Here is a 10,440-nt window from a genome sequence, read left to right as displayed (position 1 = left end):
TTGAACGAAAAAAAAGGTAGGGACATTTAGTTTTGGCGACCCCCCTGAAGAAGGGATGCTGCACCTCGGAGTTTCCTCCATATCAGCAACGCCGGCCCGGTTGTTCTGGCCTTTCTCCCATTTTCTTTCCCGCCAGTCTGTTGGTTACTTCTCAGGATTTAGGACTCAGGATTTAGGGTCCAGGATATGGGATGCAGGATTTAGTTTCTAGTGTCTCATTTCACATGGAGTATGGTCAGTAATGTGTTTGGATGTGTTCCAAATGTTCCATAATTCTTGCGGCAACCTTCGCCATCACTCCTCGAGTCTCGCGGAACCTCGATTTCTCCTCCACCACGTCTCCTCCTTTCTAAGGAGTATTTTCTTGGCAGCCTGGGCGAGGGCCCTGTATGTGTCCTCGCGAATAATGCTCGTTCCGGTTGGGGGCCAGTCAAGGCCCTTCTCCTGGCAGACCGCACGGTACTCCCTCCTCTCTGTCTCATATAAGGGGCAGTGGAACATCACATGCATTGGGGACTCACCCGCGGCCCCGCAGAGGCAGCCGGGGTCATCGGACAACCCTCTCTCATGCAGCTTCTCGGCGAAATCCCCATGCCCTGACAGGAACTGGACGACGTAGTGTTCTAGGAACATCCACTTCATGAGAAGCCTGTCCAGCACGTTGGGGAAGAGTCCATGAGTGTGTCTGCCGGTCGTGGATTCGTCCCACCTGGTCTGCCACTCTCGCAGCAGATACTCAATCACCTCACTGTTGAGGTCCATGTCCGAACGCCCACCATCGAAGTCCTCCGGGAAGCTATAGCCATTGATGTCGAAGCTTCTCCCTCTAGAAGCCTTGTATCGGATGTCCAGGCGTCGCATATGCAGGTCAATCGGGGGGGCGCCTGCGACGATGAGGAGGGCGTCCGTGGCGACAGTTCTGTACGCTCTAGTTACACGCAGAAGCGCCTGCCTCTGCGCCGCTTGCAAGGCTTTAAGGCCAGTTCCGGTCATCAGATCCATCCAAGCCGGAGCCGCGTATGCAACGATAGGGAGGAACAGTCCGGTGTACAAAGTCCGCAGTGCCTTGTGTCTAAGTCCCCATGTGCGTCGCGCCACCGCAGCGAGAGCGTTGATCTTTTGCAAGCCCTTATCCTTCACCTTCTTGATGTGGGTATTAATCTTCATGCCTGTGTCGAAGTGTACCCCCAAGTACCTCACGCACTCGGCCATGCGGACCTGTTTTCCTTGGACTCTAACCGCTGGCGGTCTGCTCCTCGCAAACGATCCCCTCAGCATGATCATCTCGGTCTTCTCTCCAGCCAGAGACAGTTTCTCCCGAGAACACCAACCCTCAATCGTCGCGATCGCCGCGCGCGCCCTTCCCTCAATCTCGGCTCTGGTGTTACCAGCGATGAGCAGCGAGAGATCATCAGCATACGCGAAGACCTCGTGTCCATCCCTCTCCAAGGTCATCAGGAGGTCGTCGAACACCAGGTTCCAGAAAGGGGGAGCCGCCACGGAGCCCTGCGGGCAACCTCTCGTTACGCCCTTCTCCACTCTTCCGCTCCTACCGACAAGTATGACCCGTCTGTCAGACAGGTAGTCGGATACCAGGGAATACAAGTTCCCGGGACAGTTCCTCTCCCTGAGGTAATGCATAATGCTTGGCCACCAGACGTTATCGAAAGCGCCAGCAATGTCGAACATGATCGCGAGTACATACTTGCGATCGGAGGTCTCAACACACCTTCGCATCTCAACTATCGCGTCCACCGCTGACCTGCCCCTACGGAACCCGAACTGCCGCTGTGCTGCATACCGCGGCATCATGAAAGTCTCCTCTAGTCTCCCGACCATGAGCCTCTCGAGGGACTTCCCGATCACTGACAGGAGGCATATCGGGCGATAGGATTTCGCAAGCGCCTCATCCCTGTCCGTGCCCTTAAGCAACGCGCGCACTGAGCCAACCTTCCAGACCGCGGGGAAGCACCCGAACTCCAGACAGGCGTTGAACAACTTCAAGAACTCGGCACGGAGGACGCCATATGAGGCCTTGTAAACGATAACCTCGATGAGATCGGGTCCCGGGGCCTTGCCGTTCCGGAGGGAGGCGACGGCCTCCCCGATCTCGGCGTCGGCGAACCTCGAGACATCCGGCGCCGTCGGAGGCGGCGCGAGGCGAGAGTTTCTCCTTTCAATCTGCTCCTCCGTGCTGTCAGGGGTGTCATCCGGAACAAGGGCGTTCAGGAGCTCCAGGGCGGAGTCCTCCCATGTGATCGGGCGGTCCGCGCCTACGCATCTCGTAGACAGCGCCATTTCCGGGCTGCACTTTCTCATACACGCCCTGTACACCAACCCCCACGGGTTTTCATTGCCCTCGTTGGTCACGAATTTCTGCCAGTCGGTCGTCTTGGCACGGTGGATCTCAGCCGTGTACCTGCGTCTAATCAGGAGGTATTCATTCCTCCGGGCGATCTTTCGCACCGGGTCCGTCTCAACCTGGAAGGCCTTTCTGGTCTTGTAGGTTTTCTTCTTCAGGGCCGTGAGATCTCGCGTCCACCATGGGACAGATCTATCATGTCGCTGCTTCCGCTGCAGGACAGCGTCGCAGGCAGACACGATGCAGTCCTGAATTAAGGCCGCCGCCACCTCCACCTCATCCTTGCTCCTCGGACCAAAATCCCGCAATCTGACTCCCCTGATCTGCTGGAGGACATCCTGGAATCTCGACCAGTCCACTTCGGTCGTTCGGTAACGCTGGTGCAGCGCCGGTTCTCGGGTTCCGGTGGCCCCCGCTCGATCCGGGAATCCGACGCAGAAGGAGATAGGGTTGTGGTCACTCGTCGTCCATCCCTCATGCACAGCCCAGTCGCGGATGAGTCCGGCCGCCGCCTCCGTGGCCATAGTGACGTCGATGTTCGATTTTCCACAGTGGTTTCGGAAGGTGGGGGGGTTGTCTGGGCTATTGAGCACCACCAGGTTCTCCGACGCTATCGTTTCCTCCAGCATCACACCCCGACTGTCCAGAATCCCACTGTGCCACATGGGGGATTTAGCGTTCACGTCAGCCGCTATGATCAACCTCTGGCCGCGCAGTTCATGGCAGATGTCATGTATCAGGCTGAGATAGCGGTCGATGTCATGCGAGAACCTAAAGTAGATGCTGGCCAGATATATCCTTCCAGCAGCGCCCGAGATCTCAACACATGTACAGTACTCACTGGACAGGCGAGCAAGCTTCAGAACGTTGAGCCCTGGGTTACGTACGGCTATTGCCGCCATCACGTGAGACTGTGGTTTTCCCCCGGTGACAGTGAGACAGCCCCTGAGTCCCAGAAGTCGACCTCTGACATTGTATGGTTCCTGCATTAGCAAGATGTCAATGTCCTCGTCGTTCATCACTCTCCGCATCTCCAGCGAGACGTTGTGCGATCCCCGCATGTTATGTTGCGCGATTTTTAGCTCCCGGCCATTTATGGTGATATTATTGGCCATAGTCGGTTCTAGAAAGGACCTGGTTGATCGCGGCTTTGTATGCGGGACATTCATTGCTCTTCACGGAGTGGTGGTGGTCTCTTCCAAACCTCTGGCAGTTCGAGCAGACTGCCAATGAGCTTTTGTTTGGGCAGTCCTTGAAGCTGTGCCCCGCGGTTCCACAGTGTCCGCACGTCTCCTTTTCCGCTCGGCAGTACTTTGATGTGTGTCCGAATGCCTGACATTTGTAGCATCGTGTGGCAGCAATGTAATCTTGCGCATTGCAACGGCTCCAGCCGATGTACAAGGATTCCTTTTTGAGCAGATAATTTCTAGCTTCGTTTGAGACCTCAAGGATGGTGTTACATGTTTCTTTGTTTTTGTCCCCGGATTTGAAGGCAACCCTCATTTGTTGTCTCATTCGTGTTCTTCCTTCCTGATCCACGTTCTGCTCAACGATGGTGTCCAGCAGGGTCTCATCCGTGAGCATCCTTGGGGTGTTGTACAGGATGACCCGTGGGCTCTTTTTCTGAGGTGCGCCAACCACCAGTCCAGCTTCCCTGAGTTTCTCATTACCCAGGAGTGCAGTCACGTCGCTCGTTTTGGCCGTCTCGACAATAATTCCGTTCCCCTGGATTCCCCGTACGCCCACCACTTGAAGTCCATCACGTGCCGGGGATATGAGTTTCTGCACCGCTTCCTTTGTCGCCTCACTAGACACGAATGCTTTTGTGTCCTTAGGTACAATGGTTATTACATTAGGAGGGTTTCGCTTTAAGTTAGAGGCCATCGCGGATTTGGATCTCAGCCCAACCCGTTCCGCATATGTAGTGGATCCTCTGGGGGCTGTGGTCGTTGCTGTGGCGAACCCCTTCTCGGCCTTCTCAACGGTGGTCTCGAAGGTCCTCCGCTGTTGAGCAGTTTCCCCCTTAAGCGCGGCAACTTGTCCCTCGAGGTGGCTGTTCTGGATCAGTGCCTCATTTAGAACGCCCTGAAGCTTGTAAAATTTGCCAAGGACGGCTTCTGTGGTCTTGCAGTCGATGGAGTTGTCCGGATCATGGAGGAAGGCCATTACACTCCTGAAGATTTTCTCCGACCTTGCCTTCAGGGAGAGAGTGGTTTCTGAGTCAGCCTTCTGTTGTTTTGCTTCGTCGGTGTCAGTCTCGTGCTCCGTCAGGGCCTTAGGAGGAGAACCCTTTTTCTTTCTTTTCGTTTTCCCCGTCCGTCCATCAGCGGTCGCCGTTGTGGGCCCCGCATCACCGCTGCCCGAGCTCCTCCTCTTTCGTTTCTCCTTTCCCTTGGTCTTCCTCCTCCTGTTCGTCACTTCCTCAGAGTCGGAGCTCTCGAAGTCCATTTCTATAACCGTGTCAGCCGAAGAGCTGTCCTCGGATTCGTACGGAGATTTTCGTGTGATTGCCAGGATTTCTGAACTCAAACGAGAGTAAAAGGGCGTAAAGAGGGCAAAGGAGCAAAAGGGGTACACGAGGCACACGAGGCACAAGGGGCGCGATGGGCAGAGGGACGAAAACGGCGAAAAGCGCGAGGAAAGAAGTGAAAACGTGGAAAGGGCGTAAAAGGGCGGAAAGTGTGAAAGAGGGCGCGGAAGAGCGCGAAAGTGCGAAAAGGGGTGAAAAGGAGCTAAAGGAGCGAAAAGGAGTGAAAAGGAGCAAAAAAGAGCAAAGGTGGAACTCGTGGAACTAATGAGGTTCGTGGAACTAGTGGAACCAGTTCACTGCGCGCCGCGAGATGGGGCAGAAATCGGGGAACTCGTGGAACTAGTGGATCTAGTTCACGAGGGCGTCAAGAGATGGAGCCACCGGCGGTGGAAGTCGCCAGATCGTGGAACTAGTGGAACTAGTCCTCGGGGGCGCCGCAAGATGGAGCCACTGGAGGTGGAAGTCGTGGAGCTAGTTCAAGAGGGCGCCAAGAGATGGAGCCACCGGCGGTGGAAGTCCTCGGATCGTGGAACTAGTAGATCTAGTTCACGAGGGCGCCACAAGATGGAGCCACTGAAGATGGAAGTCGTGGAACCAGTGGAACACGTCGAACTACTTCCTGGGGGCACCGCAAGATAAATTCTCGCCAATGAGAGCGAATGAGGGCGTCCAAGATGGCCGTCGCTGCAGCCACGTGGCGACCGAAGTTAATTTCCACTAATTAACAGCACTGGAACGGGCCACTCGCGTAATTGTTTGTGTGTCTGTTGTCTTTGGTGTAATTAACACTGCACGAATGTTTTTCAGTCGCCTGACTGCTCCTCTCCGTATTCGTGTCTTGAAAATCTGCTGACAGGCTGGCAATATGCCGCCGTGCACGTGGTCAGCACTTCAACAGCGAATATCTTCCTCCAGACACTGTTCTCGGCGTAATCTCTGTCTCACTTTATTCACTGTATTACTCTGAGTGTCCTCGATAACTATTTGCACTTGAAATAACTGTTTTTCCGCAGGAAAGACGATAATATCACGGAGCGATGTAACAACGCGTGAAAAGGTAGGGACAGAGGGAAACTCGTTAATCCAAACACGCGCATCGCAAACATATCCGGGGACGATCTAGCTAACAGTACAGACCAAAACTGACTCCCGCCGTTTACCCGCACGACCGATAGAACACGATTAGTACACGTCGAAATATAACTCGGAAAATTATTTCTCAATAACTCGATAAATACTCATCCGAGCGCTTTCATACTTGATATTTGTCTTCCAAATGCTTTACCACACGATGATCTAATATTTATAATTGTCCGAGTAAGCCGGAAAGATAAGTTTACTCTTGGCGGTCGGAGCAATATTTCACAAAAACTGGAGCAATACGCGTCCGAGAGCTTTGAAACTCGAGAAACATTGATGACAAGCGGTATCGTGCGTGGATATAACGATTAAACTCGTGCGAGATCTCGGGGAGAAAAGTTTACTCTTGGCGGTTGGACTTAGAAAAATTTCGCTCGAGCTCCTTCGCACGGCGATACGACGCGCCTCGGCGCGCGAACGAATCGTTCGAGCGGCCGAGCAAGCGATGCGCTCCGAACATTATTCTCAGTTTATTCGATAAATACTCATCCGAGCGCTTTCATACTTGATATTTGTCTTCCAAATGCTTTACCACACGATGATCTAATATTTATAATTGTCCGAGTAAGCCGGAAAGATAAGTTTACTCTTGGCGGTCGGAGCAATATTTCACAAAAACTGGAGCAATACGCGTCCGAGAGCTTTGAAACTCGAGAAACATTGATGACAAGCGGTATCGTGCGTGGATATAACGATTAAAGTCGTGCGGGAGCTCGGGGAGAAAAGTTTACTCTTGGCGGTTGGACTTAGAAAAATTTCGCTCGAGCTCCTTCGCACGGCGATCCGACCCGCCTCGGCGCGCGAACGATTCGTTCGAGCGGCCGAGCAAGCGATGCGCTCCGAACATTATTCTCAGTTTATTCGATAAATACTCATCCGAGCGCTTTCATACTTGATATTTGTCTTCGAAATGCTTTACCACACGATGATCTAATATTTATAATTGTCCGAGTAAGCCGGAAAGATAAGTTTACTCTTGGCGGTCGGAGCAATATTTCACAAAAACTGGAGCAATACGCGTCCGAGAGCTTTGAAACTCGAGAAATATTGATGACAAGCGGTATCGTGCGTGGATATAACGATTAAAGTCGTGCGAGAGCTCGGGGAGAAAAGTTTACTCTTGGCGGTTGGACTTAGAAAAATTTCGCTCGAGCTCCTTCGCACGGCGATACGACGCGCCTCGGCGCGCGAACGATTCGTTCGAGCGGCCGAGCAAGCGATGCGCTCCGAACATTATTCTCAGTTTATTCGATAAATACTCATCCGAGCGCTTTCATACTTGATATTTGTCTTCGAAATGCTTTACCACACGATGATCTAATATTTATAATTGTCCGAGTAAGCCGGAAAGATAAGTTTACTCTTGGCGGTCGGAGCAATATTTCACAAAAACTGGAGCAATACGCGTCCGAGAGCTTTGAAACTCGAGAAACATTGATGACAAGCGGTATCGTGCGTGGATATAACGATTAAAGTCGTGCGGGAGCTCGGGGAGAAAAGTTTACTCTTGGCGGTTGGACTTAGAAAAATTTCGCTCGAGCTCCTTCGCACGGCGATCCGACCCGCCTCGGCGCGCGAACGATTCGTTCGAGCGGCCGAGCAAGCGATGCGCTCCGAACATTATTCTCAGTTTATTCGATAAATACTCATCCGAGCGCTTTCATACTTGATATTTGTCTTCGAAATGCTTTACCACACGATGATCTAATATTTATAATTGTCCGAGTAAGCCGGAAAGATAAGTTTACTCTTGGCGGTCGGAGCAATATTTCACAAAAACTGGAGCAATACGCGTCCGAGAGCTTTGAAACTCGAATAACATTGATGACAAGCGGTATCGTGCGTGGATATAACGATTAAAGTCGTGCGGGAGCTCGGGGAGAAAAGTTTACTCTTGGCGGTTGGACTTAGAAAAATTTCGCTCGAGCTCCTTCGCACGGCGATCCGACCCGCCTCGGCGCGCGAACGATTCGTTCGAGCGGCCGAGCAAGCGATGCGCTCCGAACATTATTCTCAGTTTATTCGATAAATACTCATCCGAGCGCTTTCATACTTGATATTTGTCTTCGAAATGCTTTACCACACGATGATCTAATATTTATAATTGTCCGAGTAAGCCGGAAAGATAAGTTTACTCTTGGCGGTCGGAGCAATATTTCACAAAAACTGGAGCAATACGCGTCCGAGAGCTTTGAAACTCGAGAAATATTGATGACAAGCGGTATCGTGCGTGGATATAACGATTAAAGTCGTGCGGGAGCTCGGGGAGAAAAGTTTACTCTTGGCGGTTGGACTTAGAAAAATTTCGCTCGAGCTCCTTCGCACGGCGATCCGACCCGCCTCGGCGCGCGAACGATTCGTTCGAGCGGCCGAGCAAGCGATGCGCTCCGAACATTATTCTCAGTTTATTCGATAAATACTCATCCGAGCGCTTTCATACTTGATATTTGTCTTCGAAATGCTTTACCACACGATGATCTAATATTTATAATTGTCCGAGTAAGCCGGAAAGATAAGTTTACTCTTGGCGGTCGGAGCAATATTTCACAAAAACTGGAGCAATACGCGTCCGAGAGCTTTGAAACTCGAGAAATATTGATGACAAGCGGTATCGTGCGTGGATATAACGATTAAAGTCGTGCGGGAGCTCGGGGAGAAAAGTTTACTCTTGGCGGTTGGACTTAGAAAAATTTCGCTCGAGCTCCTTCGCACGGCGATACGACGCGCCTCGGCGCGCGAACGATTCGTTCGAGCGGCCGAGCAAGCGATGCGCTCCGAACATTATTCTCAGTTTATTCGATAAATACTCATCCGAGCGCTTTCATACTTGATATTTGTCTTCGAAATGCTTTACCACACGATGATCTAATATTTATAATTGTCCGAGTAAGCCGGAAAGATAAGTTTACTCTTGGCGGTCGGAGCAATATTTCACAAAAACTGGAGCAATACGCGTCCGAGAGCTTTGAAACTCGAGAAACATTGATGACAAGCGGTATCGTGCGTGGATATAACGATTAAAGTCGTGCGGGAGCTCGGGGAGAAAAGTTTACTCTTGGCGGTTGGACTTAGAAAAATTTCGCTCGAGCTCCTTCGCACGGCGATCCGACCCGCCTCGGCGCGCGAACGATTCGTTCGAGCGGCCGAGCAAGCGATGCGCTCCGAACATTATTCTCAGTTTATTCGATAAATACTCATCCGAGCGCTTTCATACTTGATATTTGTCTTCGAAATGCTTTACCACACGATGATCTAATATTTATAATTGTCCGAGTAAGCCGGAAAGATAAGTTTACTCTTGGCGGTCGGAGCAATATTTCACAAAAACTGGAGCAATACGCGTCCGAGAGCTTTGAAACTCGAGAAATATTGATGACAAGCGGTATCGTGCGTGGATATAACGATTAAAGTCGTGCGGGAGCTCGGGGAGAAAAGTTTACTCTTGGCGGTTGGACTTAGAAAAATTTAGCTCGAGCTCCTTCGCACGGCGATCCGACCCGCCTCGGCGCGCGAACGATTCGTTCGAGCGGCCGAGCAAGCGATGCGCTCCGAACATTATTCTCAGTTTATTCGATAAATACTCATCCGAGCGCTTTCATACTTGATATTTGTCTTCGAAATGCTTTACCACACGATGATCTAATATTTATAATTGTCCGAGTAAGCCGGAAAGATAAGTTTACTCTTGGCGGTCGGAGCAATATTTCACAAAAACTGGAGCAATACGCGTTCGAGAGCTTTGAAACTCGAGAAATATTGATGACAAGCGGTATCGTGCGTGGATATAACGATTAAAGTCGTGCGGGAGCTCGGGGAGAAAAGTTTACTCTTGGCGGTTGGACTTAGAAAAATTTCGCTCGAGCTCCTTCGCAGGGCGATCCGACGCGCCTCGGCGCGCGAACGATTCGTTCGAGCGGCCGAGCAAGCGATGCGCTCCGAACATTATTCTCAGTTTATTCGATAAATACTCATCCGAGCGCTTTCATACTTGATATTTGTCTTCAAAATGCTTTACCACACGATGATCTAATATTTATAATTGTCTGGGAACGCTAGGAAAAAAGTTTACTCTTGGCGGTTGGACTTTGAAAAATTTCGCTCGGTCGGAGTTGCTCGCAATGCGCCCGGAACATTATTCTGAGTTTATTCGATAAATATTCATCCTAGAGCTTCGATACTTGATATTTATTGTTAGAATGCGTTATTATACAATGATCTAATATTTATAATGGTCTGGGAACGCTAGGAAAAAAGTTTACTCTTGGCGGTTGGACTTAGAAAAATTTCGCTCGGTCGGAGTTGCTCGCAATGCGCCCGGAACATTATTCTGAGTTTATTCGATAAATATTCATCCTAGAGCTTCGATACTTGATATTTATTGTTAGAATGCGTTATTATACAATGATCT

The sequence above is a fragment of the Lasioglossum baleicum genome, unplaced genomic scaffold, assembly GCF_051020765.1.
Source record: "Lasioglossum baleicum unplaced genomic scaffold, iyLasBale1 scaffold0073, whole genome shotgun sequence".
Lineage (NCBI taxonomy): Eukaryota > Metazoa > Arthropoda > Insecta > Hymenoptera > Halictidae > Lasioglossum > Lasioglossum baleicum.
This window is presented reverse-complemented; position numbering follows the sequence as displayed.